Source organism: Bos indicus, chromosome 1, assembly GCF_029378745.1.
Source record: "Bos indicus isolate NIAB-ARS_2022 breed Sahiwal x Tharparkar chromosome 1, NIAB-ARS_B.indTharparkar_mat_pri_1.0, whole genome shotgun sequence".
In the NCBI taxonomy this organism is placed as follows: Eukaryota; Metazoa; Chordata; class Mammalia; order Artiodactyla; family Bovidae; genus Bos; species Bos indicus.
The window spans coordinates 136,607,298-136,623,794 of record NC_091760.1 but is presented as its reverse complement, the minus strand read 5'-3'; the positions used below and the strand labels follow the sequence as shown (position 1 = coordinate 136,623,794).

At 40.5% G+C, this 16,497-nt stretch overlaps 1 protein-coding gene across 3 annotated transcripts in view; it reads left to right on the top strand.

The window, feature by feature from the left end:
• The window catches only part of TMEM108 (transmembrane protein 108), a 388,204-nt gene that overhangs the window by 197,416 nt on the left and 174,291 nt on the right, over window positions 1-16,497 (top strand). The gene's annotated exons all lie outside the window — the stretch shown is intronic.

The following is a 16,497-nucleotide window of genomic DNA, read 5'->3' as shown; positions in this document are numbered from 1 at the left end:
CAGGATTTCCTCTGTGACAAGCCCAAGAACCTCAAAGGATCAGACCTTTGTATAGTGTCCCCTAACAAAGGATATTGAGAAAAGAGGGCCTGTGTATTAATGAAGATATTGGAAGATCCTTGAATGAGTAAAAATAATCAAATGAATAAACTCATGAACCAGAAAGCAAACTGAGCCAAGAGAAAGACCCAGAACTCATCACTGCCTTTGCTTCTGCAGACGCTAAGTATCATTTGCCATCCAGTGGTCACTCTCATCTGTTGGGGTGCCCATCGGTTCAGCACCACCTTGTCCCTGATGGGAGAGGAATGCAATCTCTCCTCCTTAAATCTGAAACCCAGCCTTCCTTGCCTCAACAGCTGCTGCCACAGCCTTTAGTGGTTGAAGGGGAAGTGGGAAGAATCTGAAAACCAGCGACCACCCTACCCAACCTGCCCTTATCTGCACCACCTCCCAGGTCAGAATTCATAAGTAACAAGTTCCCTGCACTACATACTTTTCTTCTGTTTTTTCCTCCACACGTCTGTAGCCTTTATAACTGTGCTGTCCAATATAGTAGCCACTTAGATTTAAGATTTATGTCCCCAGCTACATGAGCCACATTTTAAGCCACCAGCTACAGGTGGCTACTGTATTGGACACTACAACTTACATGACACTTCTGTCATCACAGAATATTCTGTGACAGTGCCACAGTTTTGTGTACGGTACAGTCATTTGTAGGATCGTTCATGCATTTAGTCAATATGCTGGATACCAACCTTGTGCTTGACCCATTTCTAAAGACTGAGGATACAGCAATGGGTAAGATAAGCAAAATTTCTGCTTTCCCGGGACTTACACTTCAACTTACAAAGCCTGCATCCAACTGTCAGTGTGTAGCAATAGCTTGAAGAAGGACAGCCTGGGGAAACAGAGAGTTAATTGTTTTATTTATTTATTTTTTAATCTTGGCTCATCACCAGTCTGATTCCTTTAAGGTGTAGCTCTCTGTTTTCTTCTGCTTTTAGACCTCTGAATTTTAGACATCTGATTTGAGCTGATTTGCACGGCACAGATGGCTTACACATTTGATTTACCTTTAAGTGTTGGCTGCCACTATTAAGTTTTTTAGATTCTAAGTGAGAGATTTATTTGAAAGTAGTCGTTCTAGGATTTGATCATTTAAATCAATTCTGGCTGCCTGTGTTTAGAATTTTAATTCAGTGAAAGGTCTAGTTCTTACTGATGGTATATAACTACAGCAGAGACAAACATGGCAATCATTTTGTCGGTTTTCCTACCACAAAGCCCATGTTTTAATACACACACCCCCTATACAGGGGTTACTCACAGAGCATTAATAATACCAGCCTAATAAGTTGAATCATGAAAATGGGTGGTATTTCTAATTTAGCCATTAGAATTCAGACACTGCTAAATGCTCTCAACAAGAGCTGTGAATGCCAACACCAACATTCTGGTTGAACTAAAGAACTGTAAATGTCTTCCCCGCTGATGAACTGATGACTTAGAGTCTGTTGCAGAAGAAAGAGATGCTTGAAATGAGTCTTTCTGCTCCAAATCCCTCTTTCCTCACTATTGCTTCTTTGAAGAGTAATAATTTGTCCAAGCAAGAGTTGAAGAGTAAAACTCAGCTATAGCATGATAAAGGTGTCCACAAACTCATCCATGCAAAGCAGAGCTTCTCAGACTTATGTGTGCATCCTGGAGGGTTTGTTGAAGCAAAAACTGCTGAACCCCCTCCCCAGAGTTGCTGATTCAAGGAGTCTAGGTTAGAGCCTGATAATTTGTATTTCTAACAACTTCTTGGATGCTGCTGGTGATCTGAGGTCCACGTTTTGAAAACCCCACTTTGTAAACCCCATGATTATAAAACTGTGGAGTTGATGATGAGCGCCTACACAGCTAGCCTAGAGACCTGAGGATCCAGCTACATGATCAGCTCTACCCAGGTGTGGACCTATGTTTGGCACCAGCTGGTGGTGACCATCTAGTCCTGGGCAAACATGATGGGAGAAGTTCTGGGTCCTGGGACTCCCAGGACAGTGAGATGCCAGCTATCTCATGGAGTAAGCACTTATTTTGTTGTTCAGATCTGGGAAGACTGAGCCTTGGAGGCCCAGCTTCTGACTCTCTGCTTCCCGACCACTACCTCTGCTTCCCTGTCAGTCTGTCTTCTCTGTATTTCCTTCGCACCCTAGAAGATGGAATCTTTGACTCAACCCTACCTAAGAAGCTGGAGAGACAGTTACGCTATATCAAAAACTGCATTGTTTAGGAGTTTTAAAGCAGCCAGTAGTAGGTCTTCTATTGTTTAATTTACTCATCCAAACTCCTGCCTCACTGTCCTCTCTCTGCAGGTTTGAGATTTTCCACCTTTACTAGTCAAAATGCTTCTTCACCTTGAAAGTTAGTGTAGATTCCATCTCCAAACACCTTGTCTGGTGCTCTCCAGAAGACATCATTTGTCCTTCCTCTGAAAGGATAGGGATATTATTTTATTCTCAAAACAACCTTGTAGTGTAGGTGTGATACTTGTTTACAGATGAGACAAGAAGAGTAACACATTTTCTACTTTGTAATAATTTGCTATAGTAAAATAACTTGTCTGATAGAGCTGGTAAGGCAAAATCTGGCTGTAGAGTAATTTTTGATATATTAATCTCTCATCATATATTAATGATGAGTGTAGGCACACATTATTTCATCAACTCCACAGTAGTATAACCATGTGGTTTACAAAGTGGGGTTCTCAAAATGTGGTCAGACTTAATCTCTGACAAAACATAGTCCACTGGAGAAGGGAATGGAAAACCACTTCAATATTCTTACCTTGAGAGCCCCATGAACAGTATGAAAAGGCAAAAAGAGATGACACTGGAAGATGAACTGCCCAGGTTGGTAGGTGCCCAATATGCTACTGGAGATCAGTGGAGAAATAACTCCAGAAAGATCGAAAAGGCAGAGCCAAAGCAAAAACAACGCCCAGGTGTGGATGTGATTGGTGATGGAAGTATGGTCCGATGCTGTAAAGAACAATATTGCATAGGACCTGGAGTTCTAGGTCCATGAATCAAGGTTAATTGAAAGTGGCCAAATAGGAGATGGCAAGAGTGAACATCAATGTTTTAGCAATCAGAGAACTAAAATGGACCGGAATAGGTGAATTTGATTAAGATGACCATTATATCTATGACGGTGGGCAAGAATCCCTTAGAAGAAAGTGAATAACCTCATAGTCAACAAGAGTCTGAAATGCAGTTCTTGCGTGCAATCTCAAAAACGAAAGAATGATCTCTATTTGTTTCCAAGGCAAACTATTCAATATCACAGTAATCCAAGTCTGTGCCTCAACCAGTAATGAGGAAGAACCTGAAATTGAAAGTTCTATGAAGATTTACAAGACCTTCAAGAACTAACATAAAAAAAGATGTCCTTTTCATCATAGGGACTAGAATGCAAAAGTAGGAAGTCAAGAGATACCTGGAGTAACAGGCAAATTTGGCCTTGGAGTGAAAAATGAAGCAGGGCAAAGGCTAACAGAGTTTTGTCAAGAGAACACACTGGTCATAGCAAACACTGTCTTCCAACAACACAAAAAAAGACTCTACACATGGACATCACCAGATGGTCAATACCGAAATCAGACTGATTATATTCTTTGCAGCCAAATATGAAGCAGCTCCATACAGTCAGCAAAAACAAGACCAGGAGCTGACTGTGGCTCAGATCATGAACTTCTTATTGCCAAATTCAGACTTAAATTGAAGAAAGTAGGGGAAACCACTAGACCATTCATTCAGTTCAATTCAGTTGCTCAGCCATGTCCAACTCTTTGCAACCCCATGGACTGCAGCATGCCAGGCCTGGGTGTCCATCACCAACTTCTGGAGTTCACCCAAACCCATGTCCATTGAATCGGTGATGCCATTCAGCCATCTCATCCTCTGTCGTCCCCTTCTCCTCCCACCCCCTCCCGCCTAGACTGTTCAGGTACGACCTAAATCAAATCCCTCACAGTTATACAGTGGAAGTGACAAATAGATTCAAGGAATTAGATCTGATAGACAGAGTGCCTGAAGAACTATGGACAGAGGTTTGTGACATTGTATAGGAAGCAGTGAACAAGACCATCCCCAAGAAAAAGAAATACAAAAGGGCAAAATGGTTGTCTGAGGAGGCCTTACAAATAGTTGAGAAAAGGAGAGAAGCTAAAGGCAAAGGAGAAAAGGAAAGATATACCCATTTGAATGCAGAATTTCAAAGGATAGCACAGAGAGATAAGAAATCCTTCCTCAGTGATCAATGCAAAGAAATAGAGGAAAACAGTAGAACGGGAAAGAAGAGATCTCTTCAAGAGAATTAGAGATACCAAGGGAACATTTCATGCAAAGATGGACACAATAAAGGACAGAAATGGTATGGACCTAACAGAAGAGGTGGCAAGAATACACAGAAGAACTATACAAAAAAGATCATCATGACCCAGATAACCACGATGGTGTGATCACTCACCTAGAGCCAGACATCCTGGAATGTGAAATCAAGTGGGCCTTAGGAAGCATCACTATGAACAAAGCTAGTGGGGGTGATGGAATTCTATCAGAGCTTTTTAAAATTTTTAAAGATGATGCTATTAAAGTGCTGCACTTGATATTTCAGCAAATTTGGAAAGCCCAGCAATGGCCACAGGACTGGAAAAGGTCAATCCTCATTCCAGTTCCCAAGAAGAGCAATAACTAAAAAATGTTCAAGCCACCAAACAATTGCATTCATCTCCCATGATTGTAAGTGATGCTCAAAATCCTGCATACTAAACCATAAACTGCATGACATGAACTTAGAACTTCCAGATGTCCAAGCTAGGTTTAGAAAAGGCAGAGAACTCGGGATCAAATTGCCAACATTTGCTGAATCATTGAGAAAACAAGGGAATTCCAGAAAAACATTTAGTGTAGTTTGTTGACTGTGTGCTAAAGCCTTTGACTGTGTGGATCATAACTGTGGAAGACTCTTAAAGAGATGGGAACTCCAAACCATCTTACGTGTCTCCTCGGCAACCTGTGTGCCAGTCAAGAAGCAACAGTTAGAGCCTTATATGAAATAACTGATTGGTTTAAGATTGAGAAAGGAGTACAACAAGGCTATTTATTGTCACCCTGTTTATTTAACTTATACTTAGAGCACATCATGAGAAGTGCCAGGCTGGATGAGTTATAAGATGGAATCAAGATTGCCTAGAGAAATATCAGTAACCTCATATATGCAGATGATACTACTCTAATGGCAGAAAGTGAAGAGAAACTAAAGAACCTCTTCTTGAGGATGAAGGAGAATGAAAAAGCTGGCTTAAAACATTAAGCGCATTGCATCTGGCCCTATCACTTCATGGGAAATAGAAGGGGAGAAGGTGGAAGCAGTGACAGATTTCCTCTTCTTGGGCTCTAAAATCACTGTGCATGGTGAGTGAAGCCATGAAATTAGAAAACGATTTCTTCTTGGCAGGAAAGCTATGGCAAAACTAGACAGTATGTTAAAAAGTAAAGACATCACTTTGCCAGCAAAGGTCTGTATAGTCAAGGCTATGGTCCTTCCAGTAGTCACCTACAGTTATAAGAACTGGACCATAAAGAAGGCAGAGCACCAAAGAACTGATGCTTTTGAACTGTGGAGCTAGAGAAGACTCTTGAGAGTCCTTTGGACAGCAAGGAATTCAAACCAGTCAATCTTAAAAGAAATCAACCCTGAATGAATACTCATTGGAAGGACTGATGCTGAAGCTGAAGCTCCAACACTGTGGCCACGTGATGCGAACAGCCAACTCATTGGAAAAGACCTTATGCTGGGAAAGATAGAAGGCAGAAGGAGAAGAGAGTGACAAAAGATGAGATGGCTGGATGGCATCACAGATGCAATGGACATGAGCTTGGGCAAAGTCCAGGAAATGGTGAGGGACAGGGAGGCCTGGCATGCGACATTCCATGGGGTTGGAAAAGAGTTGGACACGACTTGGCAACTGAACAGCAACAAGGATCCCTGGTTCTCCTGGAAGCTTCTCACGGTGCCTGGGGAGTTTGCTTGATTGATCTCTTATGTTCCTCCATAGTTCTAATGTGCTATTAGAGTCGGGATTAGAGCAGCTAGATTCAGTCTTGGTCTCCATCCCTGGCTTATCATGAGAGTCAGCTTGAGAACCTTTTAAAATTGTCCCATCTAAGAACCTGGAATTAGAATTCCTGAGGGAAACACCTAGGAATTTATTTTAAAATAGATGCTGACTATCAGCTTGTTTGGGAAACAGCAGTCTTGGTTCTTCTGGATATTTATTCTGGCCTTTGTGGTCATCAAAGCAAGACAGAATTATCAACACAGTTAAATGATCTATTTAGCATTTTAGGCCCTCACAAGTGAGATTAACTGTATTACTTAATTCATGCTTCCTGAAGCAAAGTGTAAAGTTGAGGAAAAAATTGAGGTATAAAGTTCATCAGAAATGCTTGGGATGCCATGGCTTCCCTGTGGACTGAGCTTGTCTGCACAGGCCTTACCTGTGACCTTGATCCATACTCTTCAAGTGATGGCTTCAGCTTTTGGTATTGACCCATCCCACTCTTGCCCATATAATTTTTCATGTCATTATAATTGTTATTCAAACTGCACATTCAACAGACTGTATCCTGTGGAATCACTTGATATAAATTATGTATCTTCAAAGATTAAACGAAACCACAAATTAAAATGTCTTCATACGAGCTCAAGCATTAAAGAAGGCTTTATGCGGATGGAGGTGGGATGGGAGGAGCTAAGGAAGCGGAAGAGAGTTTGAGATTAAAGGTTTATAAATGAAAAATATTGCCTCCTGTATCAGTCAACAAAGGATGACACAGCCATCAAGCCACTACAGCTCCAAAGGAGCTCAGAGACTTCCCTGGTGGCTCAGATGGTAAAGCGTCTGCCCACAATCTGGGAGACCCAGGTTCAATCCCTGGGTTGGGAAGATCCTCTGAAGAAGGAAATGGCAACCCACTCCAGTACTCCTGCCTGGAAAATCCCATGGACAGAGGAGCGTGTTAGGCTGCAGTCCGTGGGGTTGCAAAGAGTCGGACACGACTAAGCGACTTCACTTCACTTCAGAATAGAGACAAATGAGTTAGCTTGCCAGGCTACCAAGCCCTCAGCTACTGCAGCTGCCCCAGTGGTACGCCCTGAGGGGTCCAAGGATGGGAAAGAAAAGTATTCTGGCCCCAGATAGCTGAGTTGCATATCAAAGGAATGTTTTCAATGAGCTGAGACTCTTGTGTCTTCCCATTCATGAAGTGAAGTAAAGTGAAGTTGCTTAGTCGTGTCCAACTCTTTGTGACCCCATGGACTGCGGCCTACCATGCTCCTCTGTCCATAGGATTTTCCAGGCAAGAGTACTGGAGTGGGTTGCCATTACCTTCTCCAGAGGATCTTCCCAACCCAGGGATGAACCTGGGTCTGCCGCATTGTAGGCAGACACTTTACCATCTGAGCCACCAGGGAAGTCCTCTTCCCATTCATGGAGAAGCACTAAATCTCCTTAACCTGAGATATCTGGTTTTCTTTAATTAACAGTAATCTTTTGATGTTCCTGCTGTCTCCCCTTTGTTGCAAAAATCATGACTCCTCCCTTATCTCTTTGAACTCAGAGCTATCTGAGAGGCTGCTTCCCAGGCTTGATGTCCTCAGAAAGTCTGCCAAATAAAACATAATTCTCAACTGTTTGATCATACATTATTTTTTTCAGCCAACAAGTCAAAATTAAAATTTGGCAATTGCTATGCTATTATGAATAATTTCACATGCTGAAATATATTGCCCATTCAAATTGTGCATCGTGGGTTTAAATAGTCTTTCCACATGTAAACATTCAGATGACAATTTTGCCTGTTTCATAAGGCCTTCCCTCTCTTTCCATTATAAAAATGTGGTGCATCTTTCAGAACAAATGCCTGCTACCCAAAAGAAATACACATTTTTTAGATCCCCAAATTCAATATCTGAGAATGTTTTTCAGACACTGCAAAAGATAAAAAGAAAAATGCTTGAGTTTACTGTGGATGAGAAATAATCTTTTTCATAAGCTGGTGCAAATGATAGAACATGCTCCTTTAACATTTGGCATTGCTACAGTATCATATAATTCCTTGACTTTGGTATTCAGTCTTTAATATCAAAACTATAAAAAGGGATGTGTAATACATATTCTTCACCTCGCACAAGCACCTTTCTGTCTCCTCAAATGAGATAAGTGGTCTCAATACACTTTAATGCCAGAAGGAGAAGGTCTGTGTCATTCTATATGCCTCAAACTTCTGGTCCTATTTTTATCCTTCTGCTGACTTCAGTGTCTGTGGAGAGCAGAATACCCACCCACAATAGATGCAAATAAAGTCCAGCTGGTCTTGAAGAACATTCAGGCAGTCACCTCTCAGTCCTCCAAGCAGAATCCACATCTTATCAATCAATCCCCTTTTGTAGGCTTTTCCTTAGCAGATGAATAATTTTTGCCCTTTTGTTTTAAATTCTACTGAAATTAAGTCTCAGTGGGTCTGTAAACTCCCAGTAGTTTCTTTTCTTTTTCAGAGAAGGAAATATGAAGGGGAGGAGAGGGAAGGAGCTCTACTGAAGGTGTGTTTCATCCTTTGAAGTTTACTGGGCCCCAGGGCTCCTAGAGGACAGAGCTTGGGTGGAAGGTAGAGCTGCATGTCCTCTCTCTCTTCCCAGCCCCCAACAGTCACTGTGCAGGCTCTGCTGCAGGAGAACCCTTATAAGTCAGAAATTCCACAGCCTTGGCCCATATGAATTCATTGCTAATATTTTTTTTTCTTCCATTCTTTTTTTTTATTTTATTTTTTAACTTTACAATATTGTATTGGTTTTGCCATATATCAACATGAATCTGCCACAGGTATACATGTGTTCCCCATCCTGAACCCTCCTCCCTCCTCCCTCCTCGTACCATCCCTCTGGGTCGTCCCAGTGCACCAGCCCCAAGCATCCAGTATCATGCATCGAACCTGGACTGGTGACTCATTTCATCTAAAATTTCTAACCTCTGTTGAAAATTTAGGGAAAAATTTTTGAGAGGATTTTCAGTTTCTTTAAGATAAAAGAAACAAAGAGCTGTTTTTCTGCTGACAAATGGCTGGAGACAAAAAAAAAAAAAACACTTTTTTTTCTGCTTTCAAGTTCACCATAGTCCCCACTACTTCCTATAAACTAAACTCCCAGACCTGAGGCAAAGCAACAGTCATTGTAATCATGCTCACACTGTTGATCCCAGAGTAGGGTGAGCTAGTTCTTGTGCAAAAATGAGAAAATTTGGAAGAAAGAGTAGGAGGGCTATAAGTTTCAAGAAAAGTGAGAGAGAATATTTCTTTATGGAAGTGAAGGATATTCCTGTGTTTAAAATGCAAACTGTCTCTATCAAAAGAACTTCATATTCTGAAAACACCATTATGACCCAGACCCAACGCTGTGGACACATACACTCATTTGTGACTTTTGGTGTAAGTGAACCTGAGAAACCATCACACTTGCCTTCCTGGGGTAACACAGCAGCTCAGGCCCTGGCCTGACTTACTGAACGTCAGTCCCCGCTATTTTCCTAGTTCTCTCTAACCGCACACGACCGGAAGCAGCATATCTGTACACTAGTAGCTTGACAGAAAAGAAGAGATGCATACAATATATCAAGTACACAGTAACTTCTTTACTTAATTCTCTCAGCAATCCTTTGATTTAGGTGTCAGCCCCATTTACAGATGAGAAAGCTGTGTCTCAGAGAAGTAAAGTAACTTGCCCAAGTTCATGTAGCAAAGCTACTCGGGGGCAGGCCTGCCTCACTCTGTCTCTGAAGCATGGTGCTCCTGCTGCTCATCAAAAAACTTTCCCTGAATTCCTACTTAACACAGAGACATTAGTGTTTATTGTGGATTGATAAGGAGCAGCCTGGCTTCCCAGGTGGCACAGTGATAAAGAACCTGCCTGTCAGTGCAAGAGACCCAAGAGACAAGTGTTTGATCCCTAGGTCAGAAAGATTCCCTGGAGTAGGAAATGGCAACCCACTCCTGTATTCTTGGCTGGGAAGTCCCATGGACAGAGGAGCCTGGCAGGCTACAGTCGCAGTGAGTCAGACACAACTGAGCAACCGAGCCCACACAGCATAAGAAGCAGTCATGGCAAGAATGTTCTATTTGTATGCTTATCAAGAGATTTGTCTAATGATCTTTTCTTAGATTTTAATGGCAGAATAGGTTTGTATTTCTGAACAAACTAGAGAATGTACTTCTATTTACTCAGCCAAAAAAAAAAAAAAAAAAAGCCATGGTACTAACTGTCCTTTTTGCCTTTATTTTCAAGAAGCTCCAAGGGAGGTGTTTGGCCCCAGTGCACCTTGTGGTAAAATGAATTGCCGCCTTTCTCCCTGTAATTCTGGATCTGTCTTTCTGATGCCATTAATGTGCTTTGATTTGTTAGTATTTCTACTGTACAAGTTGTATCTGATAGTGAACTTCCTCAGATCCTTTTTAAGGAAGACAAATGTATAAGTTCTAAATAAGAATCTTAAAGTTCAACTTATCCCCATATAAGTAATCTCTAAAGTCAATTTAAATAAGACACTGGATTTACAGAAGAGGCCCTTTGGGGAATAGCCCAAAAGCTTTTGTATTATGGCTTAAGAGAAGCAAAATTAAGATGGTTGGTGAGCTCTGGCCTGATTTGTTATCTTGCCTTTTGCATGGGTTGTCTCAGTCTTTGCCACAAGCATATCAAGGACTATTCTTATACCTTACAAGAAATGCAAGGATCAGGGAAGTCAAGAATCCAGCTCAAGGTCTCATAGTTGGTAGGTTTGATCTTGAATAAAGACTGATTTCTTGACCAAACAAAAAAACAAAAACACTACTAGGCACATGGAAGACATGAGATGAATTGTTAAATGGCTAAATCAAGGAGTGACCATAATTGATGTGATTATTCCATGAGGACTTTTTAGAAAAGGAAAGTCTTTCTTTTTCATCATCACTCTATTATAATTTTTGTGATGAGAAATATAATGTCTAGAAAGGCCATGAATCTTAGATATCATATAAACTTCAGGGAGACCTGAGTTCAATCCCTGGGTCAGGAAGATCTCCTGGAGAAGGAAATGGTAACCCACTCCAGTATCCTTGCCTAGAACATCCCATGAACAGAGGAGCCTGGTAGGCTACAGTCCGTGGGGTTGCAAAGAGTCAGACGTGGCTGAGTGACTTCACTTTCACTTCACTTTCACTTTCAGCTACCTAATTTTAGAGTATCAGAAATCATGTGCAGAACAAAGTCATTATTTCTACTTATAAAAAGACTATGACTTGGTGTCTGTGTCCCTACCTGGAGGAGAATGCTCCATTCCAAACTTCACAGGCCTGTGATATTAATTGATATATCAGTTCTGCTATTCCTTTTCCCCTCTTTCCCAGAGAGCAAGTATTAGCCATCAGCTTAATCAAATCTTTCTCTGTCCCAAAGAGATGGTGAACTATTATCCTGTTTTATTCAAACTCTACTGTTGGCATGGATTGCTCATCATATTCATTCTTTGCTCCACAAAATATTTTAAAGCTGGTCTCAAATACCATTGATTTTCATTACTCATAGTAGTTATATTCTATAAAGTTGTCATGAATACTGAAGGACTAAATGAGTTAAGACTGAATCTGTGCTCCTAAGGGAAATATAGGGTTAGGTTCCTATTAGATCTGGTCACATTTTTGTCAACTGATCCATATATAGTCTTGTTTTATATGTGTTTCTGTCTAAAGATGCCTTGTGTAATAGGCACTGTTCATTCATTAACTTTGCACTCACAGTCATAGCACTATAACTCATGCCTGAACAAAGCTTATCTAAGACATGTGTTTTCTCTGTAAAGCTCATCACAGTCTTCTTGCACTTAGGAACACTAGACACCTCAGCACTGTGCTTGGGGGCCATTTCAAACAGAGATGTCAATAAAAAGCACAAAATGCTAAAAAGCATGGCACTAAATTGCCTGTTGAAAGGACACTGTTCACAGTATGAGAGCTGAAACACAAAGACAGAGCACTGCCTCGCTTAACCTCAGTATGGAGCAGGTGTGCTGGGCGGTTCAGATTTTTGCCATTCTGCCCATGTATGCAGACAACTGCTAAAGCACCATGAAGATTGATTTGGGGAAAAATTTAGGGACTTTAAATCTTTCCTTCTTATAAGTTGAACATTTTTATAGTTTTTAACTTTTGTTTTACTTAATTATAGTTTTTACTGAGTAATTTTTTTATGTAATAAAGTTTATCTTTTTCCTTATTGCTTCAAACTTTGACTCAGAGTTAGCAAACCTTCTCTACCCCCAAGTAATAGAAGAATTACTCATATTTCCTTCTAGTATTTGTATTCTTTACTTTTTTTTTACAGTTAAATGTCTACCTTATTTGGAGTTTATGCTGGTATGTGATATTTGGAATGAGTACAATTTTAACTTTATCCATATTGCTCTGCCATTATCTCAAAATGTTTATTTAAAAGTTCATCTTTTTGCTTGCTGATTTAATATTACTGTTCTTATTGTATCATAAATATGCACGTATAATTTGGTATATTCATATGCCAGTTTCAAATTATTTTGAATATAGAGGCTTTTGAGGATGTTTTAATGTCTAGTAGGCCTGGCAGTCCCTCTCTCCCTGGCCCCATCTTCTTGGAATTTTTTTTTTCCAGAATTTTCTTGGGTATTCTTTCTCATTTGTTCTCTATGAACTTGTCTTTTCAAGTCAATTTACATATCAAATGTCAAGAGGTTTTCATTTGGTTCTTTATTACTTCTTCCCTGGGTACGTGGACATTTCTAAAGAGATTTCCCTCCCAAGTCAATAAAATTGATAGAACAGTTTCATTTAACCCAAAAGGAGAGGCAGGGTTCTCTGAGGCTTGCACTTGCTAAGGAGTGATTCGTGTTACTTGCACCCTGTCATCTCCCCTGAGCTCATGATCAGCCAGGTCGCCACCTGTGCCTCTATCTCTGCATGTCTGGTCAGGTGTTTTCATCTTCCTCCTCTCATTTTTCTTTTCTTCGGCCTTTTGGCTATAAAACTCTGTACATTCTTAGGATTAGCTGTCATCATTGGAGCTCCTAAATTATTCCCTGAGGGACTAGATACAATTAATGTTAATACGGTTAATGGTTAATACAATTAATGTGGTTAAAAAGAGGCTTTTGATGAAATCTCACCATGCCTCTCTATCCAGCCAAGGAGCGCAAGTGACCCCAGAGACTCAGCTGAGAAACCATCATTAGAACTCTAAGTGAGTTCAGTTAGGTCACAAAGTAAATATACAAACTCAGTCATTTCCATGTAGAAGCAATTTAGAAAATATAATGGAAATGGAAATTCCATCACCGTGGCAAGAGTACATATAGGTGTAAAATGCCTAGGGATTAACTCGACAAGACTATAGAACTTAAATGAAGAAAAACATAACAAAACTCCACAGAAGGACCTGAAGATTAGTTTTGAGTAAATAGTAGGTCATATGGTGCTTGTAGTTAGAATAGCCCTGGGTAACCCAGAGGACTCAAGTGTCCCATATTTATGTGCTCAGTTGTTTCTTTGATATTCGAATGACATGACTCTATTCCATCTATTGTGACAAGTCTAACAGTTTCTTGAAAATCTCCAAGCATTTCCAGAGATGATTGAGGGACTTATGTTCCTCTTGATCAACATCAACTACAAATATTTCTGTTCTCCTATTACTTGATTATTCATTTATCTATTCATTTATTTCTTTATTCGCAGCACATTTGTTGCATGCTTACCGGGTCCTGAGCACTCCGAAGATGCCTACCAATCATTGCTTATGGTCCTTGTGGCTCCTATCTCCATTTCCAGTCACTCTTGTCTTAAGACATAGTCTCTTTCATTGCCCAGCTGAGCATCACTAACACAAGGCTGTTTCGTGCAAGACTTTCTGAGGTTTTTGAGGGTCCTAGTGGTGGATAACTGTTGTGGCATAGAGAAGGAGGACAGATGTGGTGTCTAAGTACAAATAGCATAAAACAAAAAGCAATGGAAAATTAAATATTACACATATTAAAGTTTGTGGGGAATTTCTCATTCTATCCTTTATTCTTGTGTCTTACCTACTGCTGTCTTTTGGAATTGCCTGTTCTGCCTCACAGTATTTCTTGTTTATCTCCTCAGCCTCTCTGATTTCTAGACCACTTAATCCCTCTTTTCTAGCCTTTGGGAACTTAAACCTCCTCTTATGTTACCAAAGTCAAAAGTTAAAGTTATTTGCACAGTCATGTAGTCTGCTTGGCTCCTCTGTCCATGGAATTCTCCAGAAAAGAGTACTGGAGTGGGTTGCCATTTCCTTCTCCAGGGGATCTTCCCAACCCAGGGATTGAACCTGGGTCTCCTGCATTGCAGGCAGATTCTTTACCAACTGAACCACTAGGGAAGCCCCCTCTTATATTGTAATGGAGAGCAATTTAACTCTCTCTTTCTCTCCCTCTTACTCAGCTAGATCACACTGGGGGTGGGTTAGCCAAAGAAGTCATTGAGCTATTGTTCCCCAACCCCTACCCCACCCCACAAAACAAGAGCTCTTCTCTTCCTCTAAAAGGGATTCTTCTGATCTCCAGAGCTACAATCTTTAAAAAATTTAATTCCCTCAGCACACTTGGATTTTGATGAAATCAAGTCTCTCCCAGATTAATAAACAAATAGAAGATAATTTTAATTATAATCCCAATGATTTTTTTTCTGAAATTTAATAAAATTATCTTAAAGTTAATTTGGGGGAGAACAAGCTCAAAGAACAACATCCATCCATGTGTGTTCATTTGTGTCCAACTCTTCGCAGCCCCATGGACTGGAGCCCACCAGGCTCCTCTGTCCATGGAATTCTCCAGGCAAGAATACTGGAGTGGGTTGCCATTTCCTACTCCAGGAGATCTTGTCAACCCAGGGATCGAACCTGGGTCTCTAAAAGGGAAAGTAATGCCGAACTAGTTCTACTAAGAATTTGAGTTAAACAGTACATATTGTTTAATGGGAGAATGAGCAGACAGAGAAGTAAAACATAACACAAAGTTCAGAAACAGATCTAAATGAAATTTAAAAAAATAGCAGAAGAAAATATAGGCAACTATTTATAACTTTTTATGTAATCCTTAATTATGCAAGGAAGGCCTTTCTAACCATGGTTTTGTGTGTGTGTGTGTATGCATAATTCTTACCAAAAAATAAGAAAAAAACATCATGCTTTACAACATGAATGAACCTTAAAAACACTATGCTAATTGAAAGAGCCAGGCACAAAAGGCCATATATTCTGTGTGAAAGTTACAGAATTGGCAAACCCATAGTGCAGTAGATTAGTGGTTGCCAGGGACTGGAGAGAGAGGATGTTAGGAAATAACTGCTAATAAACATGGGAATTTCTTTTTAGAGTGATGAAGATGTTCTGGAATTAGGTATTGGTGATGGTTGCACAACTTTTAATATGCTGGTAACCACTAAATTGTCTACTTTCAAGGCTGAATTTTATGATACATTAATTATACTTGAGAAAAAATTTAAGGATAGATCATTTCTACTTGGGGTATCGTAAGGAAAAAAAAAAAAACAGCATACCAGTAGGGAATGATTAAGAAATGTCTTTAAAAAACATTCAGTGACATTTGTTAAAGGTGGCAAGACATACATTATTCAAGACCATATGAATGGATGCACGGACCATTGCAATGGGATTTTACAGTAAGGGTGAGAGACTGGGCTCCACCCTGAATAAAGCACGGCAGAGTGGGAATAGATAGCCAAGGAGCAGAATGGGAGTCAGTGGGTGGAAAATTACTAAGAGGAAGCACCAGGGTAAGGGGTTTGGCTAAATTGACCAACCAAGCTTACGCTGAAGGTAGGATGGTAGAGTAAATCTGATCAAATATTGAGGGTTTGGGGTGCTGGTTAAATTAATTTAGCAGGGTTCTTGCTAAAACCAGTGTTACCAAATTCAGGTTTGGCTGCTCACCACTCAAAAGCCAGTAACTCCAGAGGCAAGTGTCAGTAGAAAGCAAAGACGCTTTAATCAGAAAATTTGGCAGCCTTGGGGAGGAGGTGGACTCATGTCCAGAGACCAACTCCAAGGATTCTGCTCAGCCATGACAGTTTTTAAAGGGAAAAATGGGGAAAAGAATCTCAGAATTGTCAAGGCAGGAGGTTGGGTTCTGCATCATCTCTACTGAGTGCAGACTGGCTGACTCTCTCTCTCCAGATATTACCTTGCCCCCTTGATCTGCCAACAGGATTCCTTAGGGGGCCATTGCAGGGTAGAGAGCTAACCATTCTTTGACTAGTTAATTCTTCACTCTTCTTTTTATCCTGGAGAAGAATTCGCAGGTTAGGCAAGGCATGGTGTGCATTCAGGAGGGCAGAAGTCAGGAGT